Source organism: Sceloporus undulatus, chromosome 5, assembly GCF_019175285.1.
Source record: "Sceloporus undulatus isolate JIND9_A2432 ecotype Alabama chromosome 5, SceUnd_v1.1, whole genome shotgun sequence".
NCBI classification, from domain to species: domain Eukaryota; kingdom Metazoa; phylum Chordata; class Lepidosauria; order Squamata; family Phrynosomatidae; genus Sceloporus; species Sceloporus undulatus.
The window spans coordinates 23,556,393-23,576,786 of record NC_056526.1 but is presented as its reverse complement, the minus strand read 5'-3'; the positions used below and the strand labels follow the sequence as shown (position 1 = coordinate 23,576,786).

The window sequence follows — 20,394 nt, the reverse complement described above, 5'->3', positions numbered from 1 at the left end:
CTCAGGTTGTCTGGTAGTGCAATATGAAAACATACTTCAAAAATTTGTCCCAATGGCATTCATGGGACTTACTCCTAGGTAAGAATGAACAGGAATATAGCCCTTTAATGTAAAACTGGAAACAATATATACCCTATGTGAACTTGCTACTCTGAGTCTGTATCATCATGTACTCAAAAATTTTATTAGGGCTGCAAAACTTAATTGATTGGTTCTATTAGCCCTTTAAAATTAATTAACTAAAAGGTGCCCCTTACTAATTGGCAGAAGATTGTTTTATTCTCCTAGGCATTTTAGTGTTTCATTTTTAAAAGACGAAGAAGAAGAATGTTGATTAATTGATTGATTGATCTTAGGACAGCTCTTGTTTTCATTTCAATTATCATAAGGTCATAGAATCATAGGCCCAAATCACACGAACAGCTGCCAAAACATTGGTATTTGGCTCACCTTGGGAATGGCCATTGAGGACAGGGGGGTTTCAATCCACTTTGGGAAAATGCAGGATTGAGCTGCTTTTTTCCTGTCTGTCTGCTATGGCCCATAGAACCATAGAGTTGGAACAGGCCTTATGGGCCATGTAGTCCAAACCCCTTCTCAATGCAAGATGTTCAGTTAAAGCATCCCCAGCAGAAACTATCCAGCTTGTTTCTGAAGATGTCCAGAGGAGAACCTACCACCTTTCTAGGCAACTGGTTCCATTGCCAAACTGCTCTTACTGTAAAGACATTCTGCCTCATGCTCAATCAAAATCTACTTCCCTGTAACTTCAAACCATTAGACCTGGTCCTACCCTCTGGGGCAGCAGAGAACAGGCAACCCCTTTCCTTTCTGTGTCAAACCTCAACTATTTAAAGAGGTGATCATATCACTCTCAGTTGTCTCTTTACTAAGGTGAACATTCCCAGCTCCTTCAACTTTTCCTCATATGTTTTGTTCTCGATGTCGCCTGTCATCCTTGTTGCTCTTCTCTGAACCTGCTCCACCTTGTCTATATCCTTCTTAAAATGAGGCCAGACCTGAACACAGTACTCCAGATGAGGACTGACCAGTGCAGAATATAATGGTACTATTACTTTCCTCAATAAATATAGGCTAAGATAGCATTTGCCTTATTTCCTGCATCACCATACTGCTGGCTCATGATTTATTTATTTATTTTCATGTTTTCAGACTAGGTTTGATGGTGTTTTTATGTGTGTTTTTTTAATTTTTATTATATTCCACATATACAGTTATATTTACATTCACAACTTACGAGGTAACAATTGTATACCTACATTCCATCATTCCTCTATTGATTTACTCCTATCGTATTCTATACTTCCCTCCCTTACTATACTATCTCCCTCTTCACCTCCTTCTCTCCCTTCCCTTCTTCCTCCCTCTCCTCCTCTTCTCTTTCCCTCCCCCCTTTTCCCTTTCCCAACCCATTTCTTCTATTTCCTTATCTGAAGTTATATTACCTTTTTCTCAAACTGATGCAGTGTCTATGGATGGCATCTCTCCTCTGAATGCCTGTCTTGGGGCGGTAATGGACTGGATGAGGGAAAACCGACTCAAGCTGAATCCAGGTAAGACGGAGGTACTTGTTATAGGAAACCCAAGCCCAAGTATGGAATTATGTCAGCCAGTTCTGGATGGGGTCACACTTCCCCTGAAAGACTCTGTCCGCAGCTTAGGGGTGCTCCTTGACTCGTCGCTTCACCTGACAGCTCAGGTAGATGCGACAGTCAGGAGCACTTGTTATCAGCTTCGGCTGATACGCCAGCTGCGCCCCTTCCTGGAGCAGGGAGACCTTGAAACAGTTGTACATGCGCTGGTCACCTCTCGATTGGACTTCTGTTAATGCGCTGTATATGGGGCTACCCTTGTGCCAAGTTCAGAAACTTCAACTTGTACAAAATATGGCAGCCAGGTTAATTACAGGTACTCGTCGTACCGATCACATAACACCGGTTTTGAAATCCTTTCACTGGCTGTCAATTAGTTTCCGGGCAAGGTACAAGGTGTTGGTGATTACCTTCAAAGCCCTACATGGCTTGGGTTCAGAATACTTAAGAGATCGCCTACTTCCATACTGTCCGTCCCGCACTCTAAGGTCCTCGGGGAAGAATCTACTCCAGCCAATAAAATCTAGGCTAAGTTCAGTCACCCAGAGGGCCTTTTCCATCGCAGCTCCGAAGCTATGGAATGACCTACCGAAGGAGATCCGTGACATTTGTACTCTTACAGCCTTTAAGAAGGCTCTTAAGACGGATCTCTTCCGGCAGGCCTTCCCTACCTAGTTCTACTCCCCATTTACTGTGACTTATGGCACTCTGTCCACCAATTCTTCTCTTAAATTTAATGAGAAGAATTAAATTAAAATTAATTAAAATAAAATCCTTGCCTCAAGAAGAAGAGCCCTCCCTCCATGACATCATCATCAGACCTGGGAGGGAGTGAAAAAGAGAGGCCCAACTTCCATCAGGCCTAACTGTGAATGTACTCACTTTGCTCTCTTTAATTTTATTGTATTTTATTTATTTATTGTATTTTATTTTATTATCTTTATTTTTACTGTTGTAACCCGCCTGGATTCCTTGTGATTGGGCGGGCTATAAATAAATCATTATTATTATTATTATTATTATTATTATTATTATTATCCTTCTTTTCTTTTTCCTTCCTTTCTATTTGTTTCCCTTTCTTTTCTTTTCTTTTCTTTTTTTTAGTTTACTCTCTTCTTTCCATTAACCTATTCCAACACTGTTCTATTATATTCCATACATCATCTTCTTCATCTTCATCCTCATAGTATAAGTCTGGATGAGTGGGAAAGAACGTGGGAAAAAACGAATAAATTTACTTTAGCCCCAAACCTAAAAGAAAATTATTATAAAATGTTTTACTTGTGGTATATTACTCCGGTTAAGATATCCAAAATGTATAAAAACACAAATAAGACATGTTGGAAGTGTAAAAAAACAGATGGAACCTTTTACCACATGTGGTGGTCATGTATAAAAGCTAGACAATTTTGGACCGAGATACATTGTATGATAAAAGAAATAACAGGGGGAAGGTTTCAAAAGAATCCAGAACTGTATTTGTTGAATATGACTTGTAAAATAGAGAAAGAAATAGAGAGGAAATACTGGAATATAATTCTGTACATGGTCTCTATGGCTAGATTACTATACGCACAAAGATGGAAAACAACGCGAATACCATCTATAGAGGACTGGTTTAATAAGGTGCTGGAAATGAAAGACGCAGACAAGCTTTCCCGAAGTATAAAAAGAAAGGTGTTTTTATGTTTTATGGGATGAAGCCAACCCATAGCGCGATGGAACAATTTTCTCTTCTTCTCCCTGCAGCTGTCTAACCACCCACAGCAGAAGGGGGGTTGTTCCTGAAGCGGGTCTTACCAAATGTAGTGGGGCTGAAAAGGGTGGGAACCTAAGTCAGAAATTACTTGAAGGCACACAGCACACAGTGGAAGCACCTTATTGGATTCTGGCCAATGACTCTAATCTTCAGCTCCTGAGTGGTATAGAGATGTAATATATACACACACACACACACACACACACACACACACACACATATATATATATATTGAAAGGGCTGGATTCAGATTTAGTCATATTTCCAGTAAACCAACTCAGGTCCTGTAGATTTTTCTAATTTTACTCTACACATAATTGAACCTGGATCAATCTTGTATTTATACAACTGGGGGCAGGGGGGAATGTGTGACCAAAGCCTTAAAGTAGGGAATTTCCCATTTCTCTTACATATAAGAGGAGTGAACCTCCAAAATAAAGTGTACCTGATGTGCATAACCAGAGGTATCCCAACTCTGATCTAAACACTAAAGAATTTTTGAATTTATTGCACATGCAAATGTTTGGATTTATAGCACATGCAAATGTGTGTACAATTAACAATCACTTTGACTTTGCTTGAATCAACTAAGACATGTACAATTAATCCAAGTATGCTTAGCCAGTGTGCAATTTTCTAATCTACATAACAATGTTCAAGGTTGCCATATATCAATAAAATTAAATTTCTGTTTTTGTGGTCTCTACTTTTAATGAACATAAGCTTCCTCGGTGGGGAGGGGGGCTTGGAAAGTCTGAAAAGCAATCCATTTATTTAAAAAAAATAAATAGGTGTTCAAAATGTTTTGCTTTTCTTTAACCCAGAGGCTGACAACTTTGGCTGGGGACAAGTCTCACCACTCCCTATGGAAACATTGTTTGTCTTCTTTTAAATAAGAAATACCCTGTAAGAATTCATTTCCTTTGTAAATACCAATTTGAGAAAAAGTACTCTTTCACTAAAGCAATACTCTTTATGTAGCTTCAGAGGAGAAGCTATATTCCTCGACATTCCCAGAAGCTTGATTCTCCTTGCTGTGAATAACAACAAAATTCCATCAGCAGTGGCTGGGGGGCTCTTGGCCCAGTGAAATTGAAATGGGCCACAGTGTGGCTCCACAGGTCATATGTTATCCAGCCCTGCATCCATCCATACAACACCTCTGGGCAGTAGGAGGACATTTCCATCCTTCAAATGCAGATAAGAGATGAATCTATGAGAGCATTAACTCATTTGAGGCAAACTATCAAGTTCAAAGAGGAGGTGAGATTTCAACCAAAAGCTTCTTGGATCTCTCACAGCTCACACTTTTAGCTGTAATGCTCCAGCCACTAATTTATTTCAGATATTACTAGGCAGTAGTCTCTGCCAAATGGCACTCAAGCAGCATGCAACGTTAAACAGCATAAAAACATTATAAATACATAAACAATCCTAGAAGCTAGAAGAGCCAGCTGGACCAAAAACCATGACAAATACATTAATGGCAGGCTAAAAACATGGCATAGCCCCAATGTCCTCAAAGGGACTTACTCTCATACAAACACCTGTTGACAAAATAGCAGCCAGAAAGAAGCCAAATGTGTGTCACCAAGGTACACATTCCACAAAGTGGGCACCTCTGTTAACAGTGCCCCAAAGGGACGTCCCTAACAAAGAACAGGATACAAAGCAGATAATTTCTTGCAGATCTGAAGGGAAAAAAATTATGGGCAAAGATGTCTCTTAAGGTATCAAGCCCAGTACTGAAAATCAGAAAGACCAACAATCTCTTTGTCTTCTGACTTCTCCTCACAGATGTCACCTAGGGTTGCTAAATCAGAACTATGCCAGGACCTGAAATTCTGGGACCAAAACCTGAGATCTAGGTTCTTACATCTGGTGACAAGGGCACAAAGAGGACTCCATGGGAGGTACCATTCAGAACATCTTACCCCAAAGCCTCGCCTGAAACTGGTACTGTATGATATGTAGTATACCAGAGTCTGCATTCAGAATTTCCCTGAGAGTCTGCAAATTCCCCAAAGTCCTGCAAATATTCCTGAGTCACTTTTTTGACAATAAAACTTGAGTGGCCTAGGCCATCTGCTCTCATCAGTCTATTAAACCCAAGGGCATTAAGAAGACCAAAAGCCAGGATTCAGTCATCACAATCCAAAAGGAGATGTGTCCGAAGTTCCTGGAATGGCAATTGAAAGGTTACAGAAGTGCCACTGGATGGATCAGGGGCTGTGTCACCATAAAGTGTAAGATTGAGGCAAGCAGATATTTAAGCAGAAAGAATTTAGCCATATCAACTGTAGGTTATATAGCTCCATAAAAGAATAGTAAAGAACCCATGTTCTTACATCATCTATCAGTCTCTTTCATGCTGAATTCAGTGCCATCATTAACGTGATGGGAGCTAAAATTGGACCACACCTTCCATCAAAAGGCTTAGGGTCCCTGCAGTTTGCAAGAATACTCCCCCCCTTTCTGTCCACCTTTAAAAGAGGCAAACATATCAACAAAACAATTGAGCAAGAGCTGGGGACATGTAAGAAATTTCAGAAGCCATGGAGTGTTGGGTCCATTGGAAAAAGAAGAAAAAGGAAAGGAGAAAAATATGAAGGTGCGGAGCAGTGAATTGGGACAGTCCAATCCCTTCAGTGCCATGTAGAATTCTGGCTGTTGAAGTTCTGTGAGATATCCCAGGATAGCACTGAGCCATGACAGTTAAAACAGTATCAGACTGTATTATTTCTGCAGTGCAGATGCAGCATGAGGGACAATGAATCTATATATCAGATTTTTGTTTGAATTTTAAAAGAGCTGCCCAAGGTACTGAACCTATTTGGGATAGCTCATTTAAATTTTGGACTAAACATGGCATGGATTCATTACCCCACTGTCACAGGAACTAGCAGTTGCCACTGGAAAACCATCATTACCTGACGAAAGGTTTGTGTTTTTATCAAATTACAACCTGGAGGGACAAAATTACTTTGCCTGTATATTACTTGACATTTCCTTCTTATTGTTCACAGTTACTTTTGAGCACCATTTTGAAGAGTTTTGTTTAATGCAATTATCTTATCAATCTTAATTCCCCCCTTCCAACAAAAGAAATTATTAAAAGAAATAGAGGCCCCCTCTTTGGTCTTTTTTTTTTTTTTTACCAGTAAGCAATAATCTTTTTATTTAAGCAGTCCTTTGATTCTTAAATTATGTGGCAGAATTGCTGTTAATCTTTCAACTTTATACTTATGTTGTAAATGTGCTTAAACTGTTTTTAATCATATGCTTTCTTCACGGAATTACTTATTTTTTTTAATGCTTATAAAATATTTTAGTTGAAGTTTTCTTTTAATTATTAAAAACTACTTTGGGTCCTGTCTCAGGACAAAGGTAGAGTATGAATTGAGGGAAGGAAAGAAGGAAGGTGGCAACCCAATGCATGATGGAACAAATTACTTTTAAACATTGCAATATATAATGAGAATAGATTACTTTTCAAACATGGTAACCAGCAACAGGAACAAATTACTTTTTAAAAGTAATTTTTGAGCTTTCATAAGAGGATAGAAAAGAACATTAGGGCACAGATCCTTTTACAGAAAGGTGTGGCTCTCTCTTACTGCAGTGACTAATTTGCTTAAGCCAGAGGTAAATAAAATGCAGTCCTGGACATATGAAGACTTTCTGTTTTTGTGACTCTTGACGTCTCCAGATTCATAAAATGACTTTTTTCTAGCAAAAGGAGTTATATTCCTTTCCTAGAAACCTTGAGTAGAAGCATTTTAACTTTTAAATATCTTGCATGCTTTAACATTTAAAAAGAAACAGTTTGCAGTCATTCTCAGTTTTAACCCATGCTCTGGCATTTTTGCAGCCTGGCATAGTGCTGGACCTGAAAATCAAATCCAAACTCCAACAGCATTTGCCCATCCCTGCCTTAGGCTTAAGTTACCCCATAAATAGTTGAAAGAAACAAAAAGCTCACAAAGGCTTGCCCCCTGTTGCCCCCAAAGTCTCACCCAGGCTCATTTGGCGGAAAAGGAAATAGGATATCTATGCCTCTTGCTATCCCTGGTCTGAATTTCATTCTCATTCTATATCTTACCACTTATTCTGGACATTGAGCACTGAGTGATAGCAGCATCACCTAGCTGGAAACCTCTCTTCTCAAGATAAAGATGAAAGCATCCCCAGAGGTGTCAGAAGAAAGTGCTATATATTTCCATACACAAACGGCATGCTTACAAACACCCCCATGAGCAAATAAAGAAAGTCAATTCTTTCTGTTTTTGAACTGGACAATAATTCTTTGGTGAAAATAAATAAATAAATAGAGGATATAAACAGCTTCTGTCTCACAGAGAATGAGAGAGAGAGAGCAAAAGAAGATCATTGGCTCTCAGATTTTTCACATCCGAGGCTTAAAACAAGAACCAGCATAATACAATGATTTCAGTATTGGTCTAGGACTTTGGATGAACAGGGTTCAAATCCCCAAAAAGATAAGGATTTTGATATGTCTGACCTTGGGCAAGTTACAATCTCTCTGCTTTAGATAAAGACAATGACAAACTTCCCCTGGATAAGTTTTTTCCAAGCAAACCCTAGAACTGAGTTGCCATAAATCAGAGTTGAGGTGAAGGCACATAACAACAGGTGCTTAAAACATAAATTAGACAAATGTAAAGGTACCACCTCAACTGGTTGGGATGCTCACTGAGATAATAAATGTCTTGCTTTCATAACATTCAGCACCTGGACAAAATAGTCTTGTGCTGGAAAATGTCCATCACATGCAGGGAAAGCATTTGCATCTCTTTCGAAAGGCAAGGCAAGAAAACTTCTGCAATCAGCCCTAGCCCAAGGCTGATAAAGGGGGTGGGGTGGAATCAAGCATGCCTCCACCTGGGATCTCCTTGAGACCTCCCTGTGATCTGCAAGCTTGTTTCAAAGAGTCCATTAGGAAGAAAGTGGTGTTTCTCTACAGTGGGATGCTGATTAATTAGGCTTCAAATAAGTGTGACTCTGATTTACTGCAACCACATCCCCCATTAAGCCAAGATTGTGCGTGGGAGTCACAGCGGTGCTTAATTTGAGGACTGTCCCCCACCCCCAAGCCCTGGCAACATGTTCAGAGGGAAAAAGCTTGTTGCGGATAAATAACAGTGGAGAAACAACCCTTGTTTGGGAAGATTAGGGCTCTTCCTCCTTGTTCCTTTTTTTCATTCTCAATATTATTTATTATCTTACTGTGTGATTATTTTTTATTGCAATTTTTGGCACCAGACACTCCTTCTCTGAACACATGCAGCAGCCTCCTCAGCTCAAGGCTGTTCTAGAAAACGTGGAGCTTACATTCATGGAAATAAGATGAAAGAGTTGGGGGGGGGGGAGCATTGGCTTTGCAAAAATCCATGGGGAAAAAAGGAAATGCTTTTTATGACACGAAGGGGAGAGGAGGGATGGACTGTTAAGAGATAGCTTTTTTGTTGTTGATGTGAGCTTTTACCTCTGTCTGTTTTAGTTTTTGCAAGTCACCTTGCAATCCAGCAAGCCAGCATGGTGTAGTATTAGACTACGGAGACTAGGCTTCATATCCGTGCTCGGCCATGGAAACCCACTGGGTGATCTTGTGCAGGTCACACTCTCTTGGCTTTCAAGGGAGGCAAAGGCAAATCACTTCTGAATCAATCTTGCCAAGAACACCCATGATAGATTTGCTGTAAGGTCACCTTAAATCAAAAGCAACTTGAGGGAACACAACAACAACAAACTACTTTGAGTCCCAGGTCTGAGGAAAAGATGGGATGCAAATAAATATAATTAATAAGGAGAATAAGGAGTGACCACACTTCCCCACAGGGGAAAAAGGATCACCCCAGCCCCAAGAAAGATTTGCCAACAACTTGCACTAAGCAGCACTCTCCAAGTTCATCAGACTACACATCCTATCTGTCTAAAAAGCTCCAACTCCACTGTGAGTTGGCATCTGATGCATCTAGAGAGCCCCCAAGTTGGTAACATGTGACTGTCATTATTAAAAGTGGGAAAACATGATGATGAAGGTAGAAAGTAGAAATGGCTTTGGAGTTCCTGTCATGACAAACTCATCTTATAATAGGACATATAAAACGCCATATTCAATATGTTCCCAGTTCAACATGATTCTTCACGATCTTCCAAGATCTTTCTGGTCATAATACAGCTAATGAAAGAATCAAATAAGTACAGTATTAATTGTCACGGACCTCTCAGAATGAGAAAAGCAGACCAAACCACAGTCAAACATGCTACCCATTGTCAGGGCTAAACTGAGGACCAGTTTCTGTTATGGTTGTGGTTTCCACTTGATATTTGGAATATATATTTATATATGTTGGAACTCTGCCCTCTCTACTCATCATGAGACTACAGGAACATGCCTTATACCAGGTCAGGCTGTCAATCTGTCAAACCCACTATTCTCCTGTCTGACTGGCAGCAGCTTTTTAGCTTTTCAGGCAATGATCTTATTATTTGCAGATTATGTTAATGTCTTCCAAAAGGAGGAATTAAAATGACTAACCCCAAAAGCAATAAAACGAGTACAAGTAAAACTATAAAGAGTTACATTTTTAAATTAATTGTGAAATTAATTTTATTTCCCATTGCCTTTTCACCTAATGAAGATCCCAAAGATTTGAACCAAGAACCTCCTGTATGTATGGGATGTGAGCTGGCATCAAGCAATGGCTTGTCCCTCTTTCTTGCCTATACATATCAGTGTCTTTCTCATGTATAAATATACTGTGTGTCCAATTCTGCCTCGCATTGGGAGGCATGGAGACGCACCATCCATGATGCTGCAGCTTTTTTCAAAAGCTCACGCCGAACGAGTCTCGAAAAGAAACAACAACGCAGAAAGAACCGCAACCCAGAAACATCACCCAAAGAGTCTTTCCTAATGGCTTGGGCCCAGGATACCTTGAGGACTGCCTCTCCCCATACAATCCGCCCCGCGCTCTCAGAACATCTGGGCAGCAGTTATTGAGGGTCCCAGGGGCCAGACTAGTCTCCACGACCAGGAGAGCTTTCACCATCTTGGCCCCGACCCTTTGGAATTCTCTGCCCAACGAGCTCCGCTCGGCCACCTCCCTGGCCCAGTTTAAAAAGGGGCTTAAAACTTTTCTGTTTAAATCAGCATTCCCCGACATAAGCCCCAATTAGTTCTCCCCCCCCAGGCCAGCAGTGGCAAGCTGGCTGATTGTTTTAATATGTTGTAATTTTAATGTAAATGTAATTGATGTATTGTTGTTGTTTTTACGATGCTGTACACCGCCCTGATTGTATAGAAGGGCGGTATAGAAATAAAATTTTTATTTATTATTATTATTTCCGCTGTGCTTTCTGCAACCAGACCTGTTTGTCCCGGATTGGCCTTTTTAGTCACCAACGCGCTTATACAAAGTGCGGGATGAGTCCTTCTTTAATCTTCATTCGTGAAGCAAAGCCAGAGAGAATTCTGTCTACTGCAAAAAGTAGCAGATGGATGGACTGCCCAGGCAGGGTATCTTCATACATTCCTGAACTGATTGCTTGTGGTCTTAGATCAGTGGTCCTCAAACTGTGTGCTCTAAGAGATTTTGGACTTTAGTTCTCAGAAGCCTCACCCATGTTGGCCAATAGTTTGGAATTCTGGTAGCTGAAGTCCAAAATCCCTTAAAGAGCACAGTTTGGAGACCACTGTCTTAGATGATGGGAAAGGAAGCATGCTCATATCATATTCTTGCTCCCATATCCCAATATGAGAGACCCTGGTGGCTCAGGTGATACCACAATACACACTTTGCTTATTTTAAAAATGGTTTTAGGATAACATGCAAATAATCGTAATAATAGGGTTTTTTAAGTATGGGTCTTTTTCAAATTGGTTTACTGACTTCCATCTGCACTGCAAGATCTCACCTAAGGTGCTGCTCTTTCCATGAGAAAAAAGCAACCTTTTTGCCTCTAGATTTATCAGTCTGAATGCCCAAGATGTAGGAATAAGGAGGGAGAGCTTTCAGTTTGGCATCCTTAGTGGATGCCCTCCTTCAGAATGTTATGTCCATTATGACAAAAATGAATCATGTGTCAGAATCCTCCTTCAAAAACATCCTTTTTATATAAATAAAATGCTTGGGGATGAGATTAAACTCTTAACCCTTCAGTGCTTATACACTGTGAGTGTTATACACAGCAAGTGATTGATACACAGCAAGGTTATAATTTTGAAGCCTATTAGTTCAGAGTAGCTTCTGTTAAACTCCTATGAAACTGGGAGGTTAATTCATCCCAGAGCAACCAGACTCTGGCATCACACATTTTCTTTTCCTGTAGAATTCTGGACACTAAAATGCAGTGGATGTGCAGTGAGTACCCACTGGTGGATAGTTTATATATAAATAACCAGCCATGAGAATCACAGGGCAGATGGGGTTGGGAACAGGGGAACAGCAGGAAGAAGAGAGAAAGCTACTTTGCTGTATTCAAAGAATGTCGTCTTGATCATTTCTGTGCCTTCTCCCTACTTGCAATTACCTGAGCTACCTATTCTTAGGATGTAGGAGAAACTCCCCCCTCCCAATAACATAACCTGGAAAATGTAAGACCTTTTCTTTCTCCAAAGGATCATTTAGATCCATGCCTCCCTACTTATTTTATATTTATGTGAGTAAAAAAGCCATGGCTCCACAGTAGCAGCTTTCTTCCCAAACCAAATGGAACAAGGCCAGGCAATTCATTTTTGCATATTACAAAATTCTGAACTGGAATTAAAGGCAATCACAGGCAACTTGTGCATTGATCGACATATGTTTGTGCAGGCAGGCAGTTTTCTGTGTGTCCCTGCACTGGGAAACTATGATTACCTAACATTACTCAGATGTATGCCCACTGAATCATAACACAGAATGTAGAACAAGCATTCATACACAACTGGAACTTTGCAATATTTGAAGCAGGCCAGAAATCTTGGCCCACTCTTTCCTTCCATGTTTTCTCTCTGTTCCTTCTTATGGTTCCTTGCTGTATGTCCCCCCCCCCCTTTGGCAAATGCTTCACCTTGATCGTCATCATTCCCTTTTAAATTTTCATTGCATACATGATGTATTTTAGATAGGCACATTCTGGCTGAGAGGCTATGTTAAAACAATCATTTGCTAACAAAGCAAGGTGGGTTAAAGGGTTGAAATTCCCTCTCACTTTTTCATTTAAAAAACAACAACAAACAAACCTCTTCTTCTGAGATCCCAAATGTCTGCTTTTTTCAAAAAGCAAAGATATAGCCTGCAGTCTGTCCTGCATCTGTCCATTCATTTGGGGTCACAGATGTTTTCTATATGGTGTTTGCTCATTATAAAGATATGGTGCTCCCTTATACTGTAGCCTTTCGCATCATCCTGGACTATAACTCAAAACTCTGCAGCAATTGTCAGCTGAGTTGATGGGTATTGCAGTCCCACATGTCCAGGTACAATATGGCCAATGAAATCTCTTCCTGGAGCAGGCTATTGGTCCCTCTAACCCAGCACAGTTTATTGCAAGTGAAAGTGGCTCTTTAGAAATTTGGAGAAAAGCTTTACCGAGATCTACTCCTTGTGACCCTTTTTGAATTGAAAATACTGGCTGCAAAATGGGACCTTCTCCATGCAAGCATGTATGCTTTGCTAGGGACCTTGGCACAGAAAAAGCAGAAAGCCCTGGGCTCACATACAAATGACAGCATCCTCCTCCAGCCTGGCTGCCTCCAGATGTGATGAACTACACCTCCTAGAATCCCCAACATGCTATGCCTTCCAGACTTCTCCAACTCTTTCCCCCAATGAATAGCTGGCTGGAAGATGCTTAGAGTTGTAGTTCAACTCATCTGTAGGACACCCCACAGTAGCTGCAATCGAGCCAACATCAAGCTCTTCTAAAGCTCCAGTTATAAGGAAGTCAGATATGTGTTATGCAGACACATAAACTAGCTGGCCAGCATTTCCTTGCTGAAATTTATGGCATTGAAAAGTGTTTCCTATCTGCTGGGCCATTTCCAGTACTTAGCCAACTGTTTTTTCCCTGGCTATTTACATTCCATCTTCCTATTCCCTACAACCTTTGGTCCCCCATTTTTCCTGATCAGGGACCACCTTCCTTCCTAAGCTCCCATTTCTCTTTGAGCAATCCATTTTTTAAGAAACTAAAAACTCTTTGGTCCATATGCCAGGACATCTTCCCTGCCTCTATGAATATCAAAAAAGTGCCTCGGTCCTGTACTAAAATAACTTTGATCCACTATTTTTAAAGCTTGACAACGTGAGCTCTAGTCCAGAAAAGTTTGTGTCATGATAAACCGATCGGCCTTTAAAATGCCAAAACAAACAAACAAACAAAAAACCGAATGCTTGAACTTTTGTCTGCTTATATTGTTCTGAAAATTTCCCTGACAAACTGTATTATCAAATATAAATGTCTTCTATATTTCCTACAGATGTATCATTTTCAGTTTCAAGGAGATTATGATCCCAATAGAGATCAGCTACTTTTCTCACAAGTTTCATCAGATGGTTCTGGTTTCTGAAGTCCGAGCCCTCATGAATTTAGAAACAAGAAGGACAAAAAAGGATGCTAAATCCCCCAAGCAAACAAACTGGGGGGGGGGGTGTTACAAGAACTTGGAGATAGAGCAAAAGGAAAAGAGGATGTCCTACCTGCAATCCAGTTACCCAAAGTTTCATTCCCTTCCACAATCCTTCTGGCAAATGATGAAGTCCACAGAAAGCTGGATGCTGAAACAATGGTGAAGGGGAAGGGTGCAGATTGTTAGGATAGGAATCCAGCGCTGGCCTCCGTATCTTTTTCTTCCATATCTTTCGCAAAAGGAGGAGGAGGAGGAAAAGGAAAGGAAAGGAAGAGAGAAAGATATTAGTTGATGCTGTGCCAGAGTGATGGTAGGGGGAAAATGCTCAGAGGCAGCAATTCCGTCTTCTGAGGAAGCTCAAGGAGACTTTGGTCCAGATAAATAAATACCCCAAATACCCTGAAGGCACCAGATCCTTCCATCATCATCATCACCATCATTTATTTACGGCCATAGACCAAAATATCAAGTACAATTACTTACAGCTAAATTCATAAAATTCATGAAGCATAAAACTCATAAAGCATACATACATATATGTATGTACATACACACATATGCAGCATACATATAACAGATTCATAGCTGAGAAAATTTACAATTAGTTCCCAGAGATTAACACAAGAATAACTAAAATCACTTCAGTTTTTTTTAAAAAATCAGCATTCTAATTTTAGGCGTTTTAGGCATCACCAGATCCTCTCTGATCTTGGGAGCTAAGCAGGGTCAGCCCCTAGTTAGTACTTGGATGGGAGACCGGGAATGAAGATCAGGTCCTGTAGTCTATGTATTTCAGAGGAAGGAGATGGCAGAAAAAGCACCTCTGAGGATCCTTTGCGTAAGAAAACCCTATGAAATGCATGGGCTTGCCTAGAAGCCATGCACACACACACACACACACACACACACAACACACACACACAGGCAAAGAATACTCAGTGGGATCTTGCCTTGAGAGCAATGGGGTGGGGATAGTTCCTGCCATATAGAGACAGCCACCCGATCCTTCAGAGCCAAATTCGTTGGACTGAAAGAAATTTCACACACACACACACACACACAACACAATACCCCAGATCTTCTCTCCTGGACAGAGTTTACATCGGGCTGAGCCTCTTCCCCAGCCTTTGCTAAATCGAGGGTTTTTATTCAGTCTCCATCCCTGCGCGCAATTTTGGAAAAAAACAAAACGATATTGAAAGTCAGGAGGCGACCTACCCTTCGATTCGAATCGAAGTCGACTTGTTTATATATAGCCTGGCTTGGGGGTTGGCTCTGGGTGGCCAGAGAAGCCCCAGAGACAAACCAGTTTTGCCCCCCCCCCTTCCCACAAAATAACCAATAATAATAATAATAATAATAATAATAATAATAAATAAAGATGATGATGATGATGTAAATAAATATAAGTAATCTTTCACATGCTTTCCCCCTTCTTCTTCTTCTTCTTCTTCTTCTTTAAATAAATAATATTTCACATGGTTTCCTCCTCCTTCTTCTTCTTCCTCCTCCTCCTCCTCCTCCTCTTCACCTCAATCCGTTCTGAAACTGCTTTCCAAACACACGTACAGACAGACGAGCCCCATTCAGACCATTCCGAGAGACCCACAGCCCCAATTCTGGGCCCCCAATGTAAGGCTGATCACCTGTGACATCACCCCTCCCAAAAAAACCACTACAAAACAAAAGCCAGGGTTCCTGCCACTAGATCCCCCTCCCAAATAATCCACCTCTATCAATAACCAATAGCCAATCATCATCACAATCAATAATCAAGTGGGACCAGGACGGTTGTCCTTCCTCGATTCCCCCACCCCAAAGTTGCTTAAAAGGGTTTCCCCTCCAAAGAAATGACACCTTGGTGAGAGAGTCTGGAGGCGAAGGAATCCGGAGAGATCTCTTGGATCGCATGGGACGGGCTTCTCCTGCCTTGTTCCTGTGGCGCGGCAGTGGCGGCGTCCGCACTGGCTTGGACGAAAGCGGGATAAGAGGGAAGGAAGGGAGAGAAGCCGGCTCTTTGCTGGCGAGCCTTGCAATTTTCTTGCCTTCTGCCGGCGAGGGCCGCTTCTCCGCCAATGACCGGCTCTCTGATCGCTGATTGGGCAACAGGGTGGGCCCCCTCCTCCAATCAGAGGCAGAGGAACCGGGATTGGGCTCCAAAAGCTTACTTCTGGCTGCGTCCGCACTGCAGGGCTAACCCGGTTTGATACCGCTTGATCTCAAGGCGATAGATTTCTGAGAATGGTCCTTCCTGGGGCACCAGAAGAACTATGCTGTTTTAACTTCATGTTTGAATATTAGGAATATTTAATGATTTATTTCTTTTTCCCAATTTTTGTCCTCCGCCTTTTAGAGTTTTAAATGTTTGGAACCCGCCACCTTGAAATAAAATGGGTCAAGATTATAAAGGTGTCAGTGAGAGGGTTTGGTCTGATCTGGAGGAGATGACAGGGACACAGGAGTTAGAAAGATGGAGGAGATAGGTATTTTCATAAAATAAAGAAATACATGTGTGTAAATATGTATATGTGCATATGTACATATAGTATGTACACACACACATACATCTATTTATTTATTTTATTAAAATGTTTATATCCTACATTTCTCAGTGTGGCGTTCTCTCTGTGTGTGTGTGTGTGCAGCGCATGTATGTATTTATTTTATTAAAATATTTATAGCCTACATTTCTCAGCCTGGCATAGTGATCTGAGCATTCGACTAGGACTCTGGAGACCAGGGTTCAATTCCCAGCTCAGCTATGAAACCCATTGGGTGACCTTAGGCAAGTCGCACTCTCTCAGCCTCAGGGGAAGAAGGCAGTGGCAACCTTCCCCTTGAGAACCCTTGCCAAGAAAACCCCATTGTAGCTCCATTTTAGGGCCACCATGAGTGGAAACAACTTGTATACTATGTGTGTGTGTGTGTGTATCCAACTTTCGCATTCCTATAAAATAAATAAATATATGTATGTATTTTGTCGTTCTTGTTTTGAGTCTTCAAGCCATTTCCGAGAGGCAAACTTATCATGGGGTTTTCTTAGCAAGATTTTTCAGATGAGGTATTATATATATTATGATAAAAAATGTTTAAGTCCTGCATCTCTCTAAATCCTATATATTATCACAGATCCTATATTCATTTCATACTTAACCCTAATTCTTACAGATTTATAATTTGGTTGTTGTTATTTATTAGATAGAGCCAGTGTGGTGTAGCGGTTTGAGTGTTGGACTATAACTCTGGAGAGCAGGGTTCGATTCTCAGCTCGGCCATGAAACCCTCTGGGTGACTTTGGGCAAGTCACATACTCTCAGCCTCAGGAGACGGCAATGGCAAACCTCCTCTGGACAAATCTTGCCAAGAAAACCCCATGATAGGTTCGCCATGAGTCGAAAACAACTGGAAGGCACACAGCAACATTATTATATAACTGTATTCACCATAATAGCAATGTACGGTATTACAACAAAATGCTGTATCATAATAAATGCACTGATTTATTAATTTACTATATACAATACATACATTTGAGAAATATATAATTATATAATAAATATATAATTTATTATTACATAACATCAGACTGAATTTCTTTCTCTGTTTCATCCTTGCTTGCTTTCCATCTGGCTCTTACACTTCCTCCTTCAGCTCTTTCTTCTCTCAGAAAGGAAATCACTGAAACTATGAGCCATTTTACAGTCTGAGATTCTGCCCTATTAACACTAATAGCATTTACATGCTGTTTGTAGAATACAGAAATAGTTAGTAGAGGCTTGTTTTTTTAATCTGAGCATGAGCAGAGTTCCTGCTGTTCCATCTTGGAGTAATGGGAAATAATATTATTCTGCTAATAACTGTGCAGACAAAGGATTTCAACATGCTTGCAATGCAACTTTAGTTGTATTGCTGACCTCTGACACCAGTCTTGGTCAACAAAGGCTGCATCTGCACTGCAGAAATAATGCAGTTTGGCACCACTTTAATAGCCATAGCTCCATCCTATGGGATCCTGGGATTTGTAGTCTCTTGTGGCACCAGAACTCTCCAAGAAGAAGAAATATCTTACAAAGCTACTAATCCCAGACTTCTATAGCATTGAACCACAGCAGTTAAAATGGTGCCAAACTGCACTAATTCTGCAGTGCAGACACAGCTAAAGAGCTAGCTATTGCCGACCCATATATTGTGGGAGCTGTTCTCCAGAAAAAATAACTTTTTCAAACTCTTTGTGGACCTACTCTTTGTAGTTGATGAATGATTGATCCCTTTGGACACCGAGTGGGAAAATAAAACCATCCTTTCCCCCTAAATGCAGTGGCCTTTTTACTCTGTTTTCTGCACAGTTTATCATGCTGAAATATTTACGAAGCTTCCCTCCATGGCGCTCTGACAAATGAATTAGGGTGAGGAGATCCATTTGGGTGAACAACTGCAAATTCTCTTTGGGTGTAAACCATTCCCTTTTAATTAATAGTCATTAGACTGAAAGCAGCATTTGCTGGGCTTTAGGGAATTTGTCGCTTCTTTCTCAGAGAAAGAGCCAGATCTAAATAGCATACATTTGCCTGCTTTGTTTTACTTTCTCTCCCTTCCCCCCTTGCTTTTTTTCAACCTATCAGGGCATGTTTGAAATAAAATCATCTTCAAAAATTTCCTTCAGCGGGAATAGCTTGGTTTTGAGGGGAAATGTCAGTGTATGTGTATCACTTTGATTCAGATCAGAAATGGCCAGTCAGTGGTACATGGCCTGTTTCAGCATGCAAACTCACTGGCCATGTGGTTGTGCATGTAGGGCTCATTGGAACTATAGTATAAAACATCTGGAGTGCACCAAACAATAGCAGCTGGAAGCTCCCATGTCAGGGTTACAGGTGAAAGTTTAAATGATAGCAAATCATATCCCTCAAAGAAATGTACAGCACCTTTAAAGATCAAGGTAAAAGTCAGAATGAATTCACTGCCCCAAGACAAAGCTGCCAGTGTTATCCTGGGGGAGATGTTGTTCTGATCCATTCACTACGTTGCACCAGGGAAAAGGTTTCTTCTTTCATTTCCCAATGGAAAGGGTGGCTCTCACTTTGCAGCAGAGTACTTGCATGCTCAGAATGGGGTATAACTGTATCAGAGTAGAATAACACCCCAAATCCACAAAACAGTGATACTTGTATTGGGCCAACCAAAATGCACAGAATACATGTTGTGAGCTTTCAAAGCTCCACTGGATTCTTCATCTGGCAAAGGTGTTAGAAATTATACAGGAGAAAGAAAAATATAATTCACAGGCCTGCATTTTGTTGAGATGCTGCCGCTGCTGTTGTTACTCTCAGTTAAGATGATATGGAGGGATCCTGTATGATTTTTAACACTGTTGCTTGATGAAAAATACAATGGAACTTAGCTTGTGACATGTATTTTTGTGCACTTTGATTGCCACAATAAAGGTACCACTGCTTTGTGGATTTAGGATGTTATTCAGTCATGTGGAAGCTTTGTCCATCATCCCAGACATCTCAAAGAGAATTTAAATATTTCACATTTACAGACCCACCCAAGATTTGTTTCTCAGCAGTAAATCCCCTGGATGCTGATGGTATTAACTCTCAAATACATAGGCTAAATACAACCATGATTCTACATGGAAATAAAATTTCATTGTACTTGACAGTCTTAACAAAATCAACATTTTGGCACCTCCCAAGATTTGTTGCAAGAAAATGGGCACCATGCCTCAAGCACTCTCACGCTGGGGAGGCAGCCAGGGAATTTCCAAGAAATGAAGAAGAAATAGGCCTATTTTAAACCTGAATGGCTATAATGTGCATCAGGTTTAAAAGTGACAGTAAAGAGTGGCAACTGGTAGTTCCAATGTCAGCAGGGTGGTAGATCCATTTTGGTTAGTCTGAACCTTTAAAAAGCTATTCAAAATGCTGAATCTAGTTTGGAGTCAGTTACAGTACCATGGATAACACCTTTAAAGGCTGGGCTGTTTGTTCATTTTCTTTTTTTGACAATCCCTCTGACATTGGAGCCAAAAGATACCACCAGGAGTAACACACTTTATTCAGTGAGGGAAAGCTGTATAAATTTAGGGAAACTGCACACATAAATATACAAATAAGGAAAAAAATGCGATTTTACAATGCATTAATTTCAGTGCTGGGAGAAAAGTTTGCACATCTGAATATAAACCGAAAAAGGGAAAAATGCAGGTGGGATTTGGAGAAATGCAACAGTGTCTAGGGTGAGTAGTCTGCACAACTCTACTCTGATCAAAGATGAAAGTGTAAAGGCAGCCTTAATGCTGAGCAGAAAGAAAACAAAAATAATGACCACAGAAGAAATACATAAATTCAGTATAGAAAATGAGGAAATTGAAATAG

The 20,394-nt window shown here is 40.6% G+C and overlaps 1 protein-coding gene across 3 annotated transcripts in view; it reads right to left on the bottom strand.

The window, feature by feature from the left end:
* The window catches only part of CHRM2 (cholinergic receptor muscarinic 2), a 230,875-nt gene that overhangs the window by 192,669 nt on the left and 17,812 nt on the right, over window positions 1–20,394 (bottom strand). Inside the window, exons 1-2 of one of the 3 annotated variants that reach the window (XM_042466447.1) lie at window positions 15,869–15,996; window positions 14,082–14,240 (exon numbers count right to left, since the gene is read on the bottom strand). The gene's annotated coding sequence lies outside the window, so the exon portion shown is untranslated. Of the gene's footprint in view, window positions 1–14,081; window positions 14,241–14,755; window positions 14,785–15,868; window positions 15,997–20,394 lie in introns of those variants that run through there. The other 2 variants (XM_042466450.1, XM_042466448.1) reach the window with 2 other exon arrangements.